This window comes from Elgaria multicarinata, chromosome 6 (assembly GCF_023053635.1).
Source record: "Elgaria multicarinata webbii isolate HBS135686 ecotype San Diego chromosome 6, rElgMul1.1.pri, whole genome shotgun sequence".
Lineage (NCBI taxonomy): Eukaryota > Metazoa > Chordata > Lepidosauria > Squamata > Anguidae > Elgaria > Elgaria multicarinata.
This window is the reverse complement of record NC_086176.1, coordinates 22,700,565-22,710,733: the sequence shown is the minus strand read 5'-3', so window position 1 is coordinate 22,710,733 and position 10,169 is coordinate 22,700,565. Positions and strand designations below refer to the sequence as shown.

The following is a 10,169-nucleotide window of genomic DNA, read 5'->3' as shown; positions in this document are numbered from 1 at the left end:
ACTTCTCCAGGAGCCCCTGCCAAAAGAAGTGAGGCGGTGGCTACCAGGAAAAGGGCCTTTTCTGCTGTGGCACTCAGTTGTGGAATGAGCTTTCTAGAGAAGTTTGCTTGGCGCCTACATTGTCCCCTTTCCAGCACCAAGTCACACTTTTAGCATTTCACGGGTTTTTAGCTCTGATGTTTAAATCTGCTATTGTATTTTAAATCTCTGCACTGCTGCTAGGTTTTACTCTGGTTGCATTTTTATACTAGCTTCAAGCAATTATATTTTATATTAATAATAATAATTTATTTCTTACCCGCCTCTCCACTTGGATTGAGGCAGGGAACAACAGTGAATATAAAACACATTAAAAACTGATTAAAAACATAGCATACATGATTAAAACATCCTTAAAACATTCTAAAAAGTTTATGATGTATTTTGTGGTTTTAATTTTTGTGAACTGCCCAGAGAGCTTTGGCTATTGGATGGTATAGAAGTGGAATGAATGGAGAGTAGCTTGTTTTTCTTGAACAAGCCATCTTAAGAACCTATGGCTTGTTGTTGGGTGGTTTAGGGTGGTTAATAAGCCTCATTGTATGGTTAACAAGCCATCCTGTGGAAAATGTCCTGGATTCAGACAATACGGTAACACACTGTTTAGCAAACAACCCATGGTTCCATAACATCCATGCCAGTTTTCTTCCAAAGATTTGTCTCCTCCAAGGTGCTATTTGCAGTCAGGTGCTGAGGCTAGTCCTGCGGGCATGATCTATGGGAGTGGGACATGGCGTAGAAAGCAGATGGTGTACATTCTAACTTTTGGATAGGAGGATTCAGGACAGGCTTCAGGGTTCCTTATCAGTGAACAAATGTCTGCCCTTAATGCTGCATTCCCTTTTTCATACTTTCCTACACTTTGTATTTCTTGTTTTGCTTTGAGAATGGCCTTCTCCAAATATCATGGATCCAGACAAGGTCTTGGGATCATGTAAGCTGGAGGTTTTCCCCCCAAAGGGTTTTGTGTAGGTGAAAGGTACTAGAATGATCACCCTGTATTTCTTAGAAATGTATGTGCTTACCATTTGTCCGAAGTATATCAAACTGTAAATGTTGTAAGGACTTATAAAGAGAGGTGAACACAAGAAGAGAAGGACAACAATCTGGTGGTAGATTTGGCTCATGGCCTTTCTTCACCATTATATTTTCAAGCTGGCGTAATTATTTTATGACTTAGTTTTTATTTTATTTTATTGCCAGGCTGAGATAGGAAATTGTGTTTACTTTGGCTAGTATATGAACCTGCATGTTGCTTTGTATTCTAATCAAGACTGGGATCTAGCACAGTCAGATTAAGACAGGGCAATAAGGATAGTTATAGGAGGCTATAATCCCCAGCCCAGCTTCTCCGGGCAGAGGGAGCTGGCACTAGCTAGCCCAGAATCCCAGCTTTTCAAATAAAAAAAGGGCAAGTTTTTACCCCCTTGTAGAACATGAGATATGTGGCAAACCATTCAAGCAACTGTTTTGTGAGAGACGGACAACGGCGTTCTCCAATCGTTCTGTGAGAAATGATCCCACTGCCACCTTTAGCCAATGAGTGAAGGCACAGCTATAACCAACATTTGGCTATAGAGATAAGTCTTGAGTGATCACTTGCATATAGTTTAAAGCGGGTACAGAACCCCTGGCTGATAGGAGCCACCAATCTCTTTTTGGTGGCTGTCTAAGGCCTCCAGCTGCTGCTGTGAAAACTGGTGTGGTGCGAACAATGGTGGCAAGACAGCAATTGGGTCAACGTCAGCTCCTAGTGACCCCAAAGCATTCGAAAGGGAAATGGGGCGAGGACAGAAATAATACCAGCCTATTTCAGCTTAAAGCTCTTACGGCCAGTCACTCAGCCTTAGGGGAGGCATTCAAGCTTTAAAACTGCACAAAAGCTGAGAACCAACCAACCAATGGTCAGGAAAGGGCGGAAAGCTCAGAGGGGCAGATTGGGACCCCAAGAAGGCTGGCCCTGCCATAGGCACGGCTGCTTTCGTACCACCAGTAGTGGCACAGAAACAGTGATTCAGGAAGCTGTGTGTGTATGTGTGTGCGCGCATACACACTCATGGAGCTTCCAAACCACTTAGCAACATTGGATGTGGCCCTGGGGACCATAAACGTTGTGCAACACTGTGCCAAATAAATAAATATATAAATAAAGCCCTTTGCCACTGAGATCAGGACCAGTGTTCCATTTCATGTGCTCTGTCGTATGCGCAGGTGCTGTTTCTCTGTAGCGCTTCTCTCCAGGCTCTGTGGAGCCAATGGGTCTGTCATTGCTAAAGGCCCCCGAGAAAGGGGTGGGTGGGACACGGCAGCTAAGCAATGTGGCGATGTGTCAGCAGCCCCCGGAGGGATTGCTCTCATCTCCACTTCCTTACTTGGCTCCTCTACATCAGGAACGGGGCAACTTGTAGCCCCCTAGGTACTGTTAGACTACAACTCCCATGATCCTTCACCATTGGCTATGCTGTCTATGGCTGGAGGGAACAGAGTCCCAGGAACATCCAGAGGGCCACAAGTTCCCCATCCCTACTAGATGAACTCGAGTGCAGGTTCAGCGCACCGTTTCCGTCTGCCAAAGCAGCAAATAGAGTTCTCCTCTTGGCTCTGCCCCAACACACAGAAGTGTGCCAGGTTCTGCCCCAGGTCCCACCCTGGAGGCAGAAGCTATGAAATCCAAAGGTGCCAAGCCCGCTCTCTAGCTATGTAAAAGTAAAGCAGGGAGAGAAGGTTTAGCACCCATTATTCCTGCAATTAACGATTCATGGCATGGTAACTGTAAGGACCACAGATTGGCTAACCCTATGCTCTTGTTTTCTGTGATGCGACGTGCAGAAAATGGCATTGATTTGGAGTCCAGCGACACCTATGCAATACTATGAATGGAAATTCAAGTCGAAACCTTTGAAAACCAACAATGCAATTCGTATTGTTCAGATCTGTGTCACTGTCTCAAGGCTGAGGTGAATGGTGGCGGAACTAATTTCCAATCTGTCTAGAAAACTGTTGTTTTTATACTGTTTTTTATGTTTTTTTAAATTTTTGTATACTTTTAATGTTCACTATTTTTAATTGTTGTAAACTGCCCAGAGAGCTTCGGCTGTGGGGCAGTATATAAATGTAAAAAAATAAATAAAAATAAATAAATAAAAATATAGGGGAAATTATTTTTAAAAAATCTGGTTAAGAGAAGTTAGCATTTCTGGGTTTCCCTAAAGCGCAACTGACCATATCAGCTTCATTCAGCTGATAATGGCTCAACCACAAGGTTTTTGGGGTCAAAGCTCACATCCAGTGCTGGCATTTGCGACACACAGCACCTGGCGGGGGACTACAGTCCTTCCCAGTGCCTAGACAGCGAGAAGTTGGGTCCATTGGCTGTATTACTTCCTGAAGATCCATATTTGGGTAAGCTTTTCCAACTTCATAAGCTTTGTTAATATAGCAATTCATTGGAATTCAAGCGCTGGATAATTTCATTGATTGTAGCTGACCGTCTCATTGATTTCAATGAGGAGAGGTTGTACCTTGTTTGTAACATAGAGATAATGGAGTGTCCGAACTGTTTCTTTGGATGTGTTTATGTGTGTGTCGGGGAGTGGGTGTTCTGAAAGAATCCTTTGGGAGTTATTGCAATTTGTGAAATATTTAGTGTTCGTACTGGAACAATGTCGATCTTTGGTATAATTGTTTTTCTGCCTTCCTCTTGGAAAACATCTACTAACCAGAAACAGCTGGCGATTTTTTCTTCTTCTCTCTGTTTTTAAAGAAGTTATTTTGGGTTCCCCCCCCCTTTTGTTTCAACTGTACTTTACATTATAATGATGAGTTTATTGTTTAATGTTCCTGATCTAGAGCAACCTGGACGGAGTGGTCAAGGCTGCCGGTCCCCCTTCGAAAAAAGCGATACTCCTGCCTATCAGCTCTTTGGCAGGAAATAGGGAAGAACTGATCAGTGTGACTTTATAATTCTTTTGAAAGGGTTGTATATACACCATCCCAGCAGTCACATCGGGTGGGGGAAACACACGTTGTCTGTGCATGCAGTTGCTGATCCAGCTCAGGATCCGTGTGTGGAAGCCTGCTCTGTAACTGGATCAGGATGAACATTTTCAGTAACCAAGGTGTCAACCATCGAAACACATGAATACATTGAATATTGAAGCAAGCTAGTGTGTGGTCTGTTTGGAAGATGCCAATCTAGAGATGTGCTTGAATAGCTGAAGCATCTGAACCTTTCTATGAGTCTTTGCAAAACACTTTCTGGTGACACTTTTGGAGTAGTGCAGATGTCCATTAAGAAATGAATGACCACCACAATCTCAGCCACTTCCAGTGTGAGCCATTGTTGCCTTCCAAGACCAATTGTCATAATTAAATCAGGGAAAAAACATGCAACTTTCCCAGACGAGCAAAAATATCACTTTGTAGAATTCCCAGAAATATCTACCCACCTTCTTCCCTGGTTAAACTCTCCCTTATGGGGACAGTTTGTCATTGGCAAACTACCTTGAGTGATGATCTTTTAAAAGGAACATTGCTCAAATTATTTCACATAAAGGTGATGGGCTGTTTTCTTGCTTCTAATTCAACGGCAGATCATACAACCATGTTGGTGAAGCTAAGTGGGTTTGGAACTGGTTAGGGCCAGGATGGGAGACCCCATGTACTTCAGTTTCATGGAGGAAAACTGGGATATAAGTGTACTAAAACAAGGATTTTAATTGTACGGATCTGAAAAGGGGGAGTTTTTCTAGTAACAATACTGAACTATTTCATCAAAATCCAATTAGAAGAGGTTTTAAAGGGGACAGAAATGGAAGCCTGCAGAAACAGTGCAAGTTATGCATGTCTACTCAGAAGAAAGTCTTATTGTGTTTAATGGGAATTACACCCAGTTATGTTTGAATAGGATTGCTCCCAAGCCTGAAAGCTTATACACAGTGGAACTTACTTCTGAGCCAAAGAAATGCACTATTCGTTTCTGACACTATGCACACTTTCTAGGGAATAAGTAATTGATTTACTATTGAGTAGACATGATTAGGACTGCAGTGTACAAGGAGGAAACCAATACTGGGTCTCATAAAAGCTGTAGGCTATTTTAATTTCTCCCCCAAGTTTTTTTTTTTTTAATATAGGAGAAATGTACAATAGTTCAAAAGTTAAAATCTTTTCTGGAGCAAGTGAGTTCCATAATGAGGCACGGCTCATATCACGGTTGACTTAAGGTTTGATGGCAGGATCCCCAAATAAGCAGAGAATGTCTGAGCCCTAGGAGCAGGTTACACACATAGCCAGGACCTATATAGGCCTTAGCATTGAATGACTTTACTACAGGCAGCAAAAGCCGATCTAGTTGCTCACGTAACCAAAATCTTCAAAATCTAATTCTGTGGACTGTTGAAAAGCGGGTTAAATTCAGTTTCTGCCAGTGGCATTTGAACCAGATTGGTGCCATGCGCATGCATATGCAAACCAGCCCAAAGGGCCAATCCGGATTGTTAGGACTGGACCAGGGCTGGCTCTAGGATTCTGGCAGTCCTTAGGCAAGGCCTGCTTAACCTGATACAGGCAGGGCATGTCAATGGAGAATTTTCTGATCCAGCCCCCTTCTGACCGTCATGGGTGATCCATACAGAGCAAGGATTGAGGCAGCACCCTTGGGTGGTGGGTTCTTTGCCAGTAGGGTGGCCACTTATGAATTGCCAAAAAAAGAGGACACAGATTTGCTTAGAATTCACATATGCTGATGTCTTTCTGTGTGTATCGTAGATAGATAGATATGCAAATTTAAAAATATTATAATTTAAATAGGAATACAGTGCACCTAACTGTAATGGGGAAGAGTGGCCTTCTGGCCAGCCTGCCTGCTCAGTCTGCTTCAGATAGAGGGTGCCTTAGAGGACTGCCCTCTGTAAAAGAGGACACATGACCAACTTATTTGCCAGTGTCTGCTACAATTTAGTGGGTGTGGGTGCTGTTCCCCCTTTCCTTCTAAGTTAGCCATTTCTTTGGATTGAAAATCGATAGGAACTCAAATTTGGGAGCCTAACCTATTTCCAAGTCAAACACTGTTTGCGATTGGCAACCAGCTTTAGATCCAACCTTTGATCCTTATTATGAAAGAGCTTGGACTGGTTTTCCCCAGGAGGCTGAAATCTTTTTATCTGTTCTTGGAGCAAGGACAGCACATCAGAAACAGAAGGGCAAGCTGATACTACCATGCCAAGATGCTTCAGAACTGCCCTGCAGGCTATTGCATTAGGAGATGGGAGACCAGCCTTGTCTCTCTAGTCCTCCATTCTAGGCGGGAGAAGAGAAATGCTTTTCACATAACCAGGAGTCTGATGAAACTAGCAACCGCATGTTCTCAGCGGTGGATCCATACTGTAGTGGCTGATGGCCAGTTCACAGAACGCTATGGCAGGCTGTTGTTGGCCGTGTAACTGGGCTGAGATTATATAAGGGTGCCTGCTCATTGTAGGAACTGCTAACTCTGTATGGGACTGGTCCATGCAGCTGCTGTAGTTTGTACAATCGCAGTGGGATGTGCTCGCTCACAACTCCAGGATTTCCCCATAAGTTGGACAAGCACACCACACACTCCTACAGGTGATCATAGGAAGGCTGCACATATGAGCCAGATCTGAAACTTTGGACTGGAGTGGGCAATGACTGCCCCTCCAGGTGTTTTGGGCTTCAACTCCTATGATCCTTCTCCATTGGTTATACTGACTAAGGCTAATGGGAGTTGTAGACCAAAACATCTGGAGGGCGACAGGTTGTCCTATAGCTATAGCCCAGATGTAGCAGCATGGGAATATCAGAAATCACAAGAGACAGATCCATACTTAAAAATAAATCAAAAATAAAGGCTGGTTTCTAGGAATTCTTTCTTAAACAGTTCACAAATATCACAAAAGAGTGGTGATTTCCCCCCATTATAGTTAAGCCGGTTGCCAAGAGCCTGCACTGTCTGCTCTCCAGGGGTTTTATAAGATTGCCTAGTCACTGACTAAATAGTTATTTTCTGGGGGAAAGGTTTCCCTCCTCTCCTCCCCTCCCCTCCCATCACCGCCGCAGCATTTCCCCCCCCCTCCTAGTCAGGGAGCAAACAGCTGTATTGTTTGACTGAGCTTCCCTCGAGCTGTTGACTCTTCGGTCAGTACAGCTGTGGTGAGGGCTGAGCGGAGAATGAACTGCCAGCGCACAGTTTTAATTTCCACCCCACTTCCCCCAACAATACAGCTGCGAAAATATGATAATGGGTAATGAGCAAGCTGGTCAGGGTGTAGGAACTAATTTCAGGTTAGTGTAGGAGGCCCAGAAGTCAAGCGGTTAGTTTTTGGAGCTGCTCAGAATTGGCTGTTAGTTGGTTGCAAAATGTTTGCTTCAGTGCCGGCTCCAGGTTTTTGAAGGGCCTTACTTAGACATGACACCTTCAGCGGGGCTCCTTCCTCAGCGAGTTTACCTTCTCACCCCCACTGTCACCAGCTGCTGTTGCTCCGTATTCTCTTTCTCATCACTGGTACCGGTTGCATGGTTCCAGAGAACCAGTGAGAGGCAGTGGGATCTACTGCTCCTCTTTCTCACCGCGACCGTTGCCTGGGCCTGAGCAAGGGGCAGTTGACCAAACAGGTTGCAATGGTGAAGAAGAGGTACGCCTCCTTGGTAGTGGCCCCCTGCCCGGGGGTGTGCCTTCAGAAGCTGCCCAACCATGGCTACCCGAGACACCGGTTCTGCTTTGCTTACTATCCTGCAAAACCAAACCAAAAGAAGAGGATCTTTTTGTTAGATTGGCTGGATCATGGTTTCTTAACTGCAGAGAGATATGGTGCCTGTTCTGTGGTGTTCATGTTCCCCAAAGGCATCCATATTATCTTTCAGAGACAGAGCTCTTATGTTCAGCAGCAGAGTGTATCTGGAAACCCAACTGTAGGCCAACATGCCTCCGTTCCTAGGACAGGCTACTTGCTCAGTGGTAGAGCACATGTTTTACATGCAGTGGTTTTGTCCTGCAAAAACAAAAGGATTGAAACAATGTGGGCTACAACAGAAGTTAAGACCAATTATTCTGTTTATTAGCATACACAAAAGAAGCAATAAAACAGAACATTCAGAATTGCTAACTGCTGCTCAGTTTTTCTAGGCAAAATATTGGAAATAGCCCCTAAGTCAAAAGAATGGATTGTTAAAACATTGGGCTATGCCATAACAGCCATCCTGTCAAACTATGTAAGACTCCGAGAAAGACGCCCTAAGTAAGATTTGTTTATGAACAATTGGAAACTTTATATAAAATTTTGCAGCCAGGATCTTTTACATCTAAGGTTGCAACCTCCATTTTGGATTACTGTAAGAATGGCTATTTCGAGCTCTTGATGGTCTGTTTATGCTACATTTTCACCAGCACATGTTTATTTAATAACAGGACTTGAATACAACTGTTAAAGATACAGGAGCCCAGTCCTATATGCTCATTTTTAAAAAATGGTTTGGAGCCAGTAGGGTCTTCCTAAGATTTTGGACTGCTGGTGGTGGTCAGAGAACACAGCCCTGGGCTCTGGCAATACCCTCTTCCCAAGGCAAACACAAATTTGTACTTCGAATCAAAGTGCTCTGCTTCCTCGGCCAGAGCCAGTATGTCACTTGGCAGACTGCCACATTTCTTACGTTGCAACTGCCACCTGGGAGGCTACTGAATTCACACTCCCACTTCTCTGCACTCCATTGCAACTGTACCAATTGTGGGAGAGGAAACAGGAAGCCCTGTCAGGTAATAGGGAGCAGCTCATTGGTTGGCACCTGCTCCATGACGCTAAGGGAGGGTTGTCGAACCTCTTTCAACCCAAGGGCCAAATTCAAGTTCAGAGAAGCTCTCCGGTGGGCAGGACCAAAGTGGTGGGCAGGGCTCAAAGGCAAAAGGGGCGGAGCCGAAATACCCCCACTACTACCGTACTTTAGCTTATAGCTCTTACTCCTAGTAGCTAAGAGGAGGCATTTCAACCTTTTATAATGGGGGGGGGGGATTGCACAAAACCCAGGAAACCACAAAATGTTTGGGACGGAGGGGGAAGGTGATGCAGTCATTTGGGGAACTCTAGAGGGCTGGATTGGGACTCTAAGTGTGCGTTTGGCCTGGGGTTCAACACCCCTGTGCTAAGGCATTTGTGAGTCAACTAGTTGGGGCCGATTGAAGACTGAGTTCTGATGCAGTGTTTGCCACTGCTTGTGCCAGAAGCGGTTTGCCACCAGGATTTCCCCTTTTTTTTATTTTCACCATTACCTTACAAGTGTACCACCAGCAGACTGTAACTTAAGAATCGCTGTTCTATAGGCATGATCTTTCCACTGGTGTGGGTTTTTAAAGCCAAATTAAACGTGACACCAAGAGATCCACAATCAGATTAGGGATGGGTGAGACATTTGTTCCGTTCACATTTCGGTCTGAATTGTCAGTTTCATATTTTCTGAACCTAAATGTGAACCGGAATGCAGGTAGACATTGAAATCTGTTCTTTTCTGAAGTTTGCAGTGCAATTTGTGTGTGTTTGGGTGGTGGTGGTGAGAACGTGCGTTGAAAAAGAGCACACAAAAATTGGGTACATTTGGGAAATATGCACAGAGGTGCTTTATTCAATGGGAAAAAACGCTTGCAAAAACCATGTGTACATTTGAGAAAGGGCAAACAGCTGCTTGGGGGAAAGTATGCAGGAGAAAGAGTTAAACCACTCCTCAAACTGACCTCCAGGTGGGTGTTGTTAATCTGTCTAAAAACTGGGAGAATCTATTCATAGGTCTAGTTTGACCCTCGGTGTGTAGCTTGAAAATCAGAAATGTAGGTCCTCTAGAGAGAGAAAAACCACATGTGGTGTAAACACAATGTGTTGTGGCTCATGGTGGTTACTGAGAAGGTGGTTAAAACCTTGTCTTTCTGAAGGGGAGGGGAATGACAAAAATCTGAAAGTGCCTGGTTTAAGATACATACTCTAGTTGAAGATCTGTCATAAATTCCCCTTTTTGCCTTAAGCGGTGCTGCTATGGGGAAGATGTATGAGAGACGTATTGGGCCAGAGCCCTATGTCTGGTAATTTAAATCAAGGGTGGGCAATTCGTGGTCCTCCAGATGTGTT

The 10,169-nt window shown here is 44.3% G+C and overlaps 1 protein-coding gene across 2 annotated transcripts in view; it reads left to right on the top strand.

Moving 5' to 3' along the window:
• Nucleotides 1-10,169, top strand: part of ABCA1 (ATP binding cassette subfamily A member 1) — a 141,305-nt gene that overhangs the window by 13,224 nt on the left and 117,912 nt on the right. The window contains exon 1 of one of the 2 annotated variants that reach the window (XM_063129136.1): nucleotides 3,354-3,441. The exons of the other annotated variant lie outside the window; for it this stretch is intronic. The gene's annotated coding sequence lies outside the window, so the exon portion shown is untranslated. Of the gene's footprint in view, nucleotides 1-3,353; nucleotides 3,442-10,169 lie in introns of those variants that run through there. 2 annotated transcript variants of the gene reach the window in all.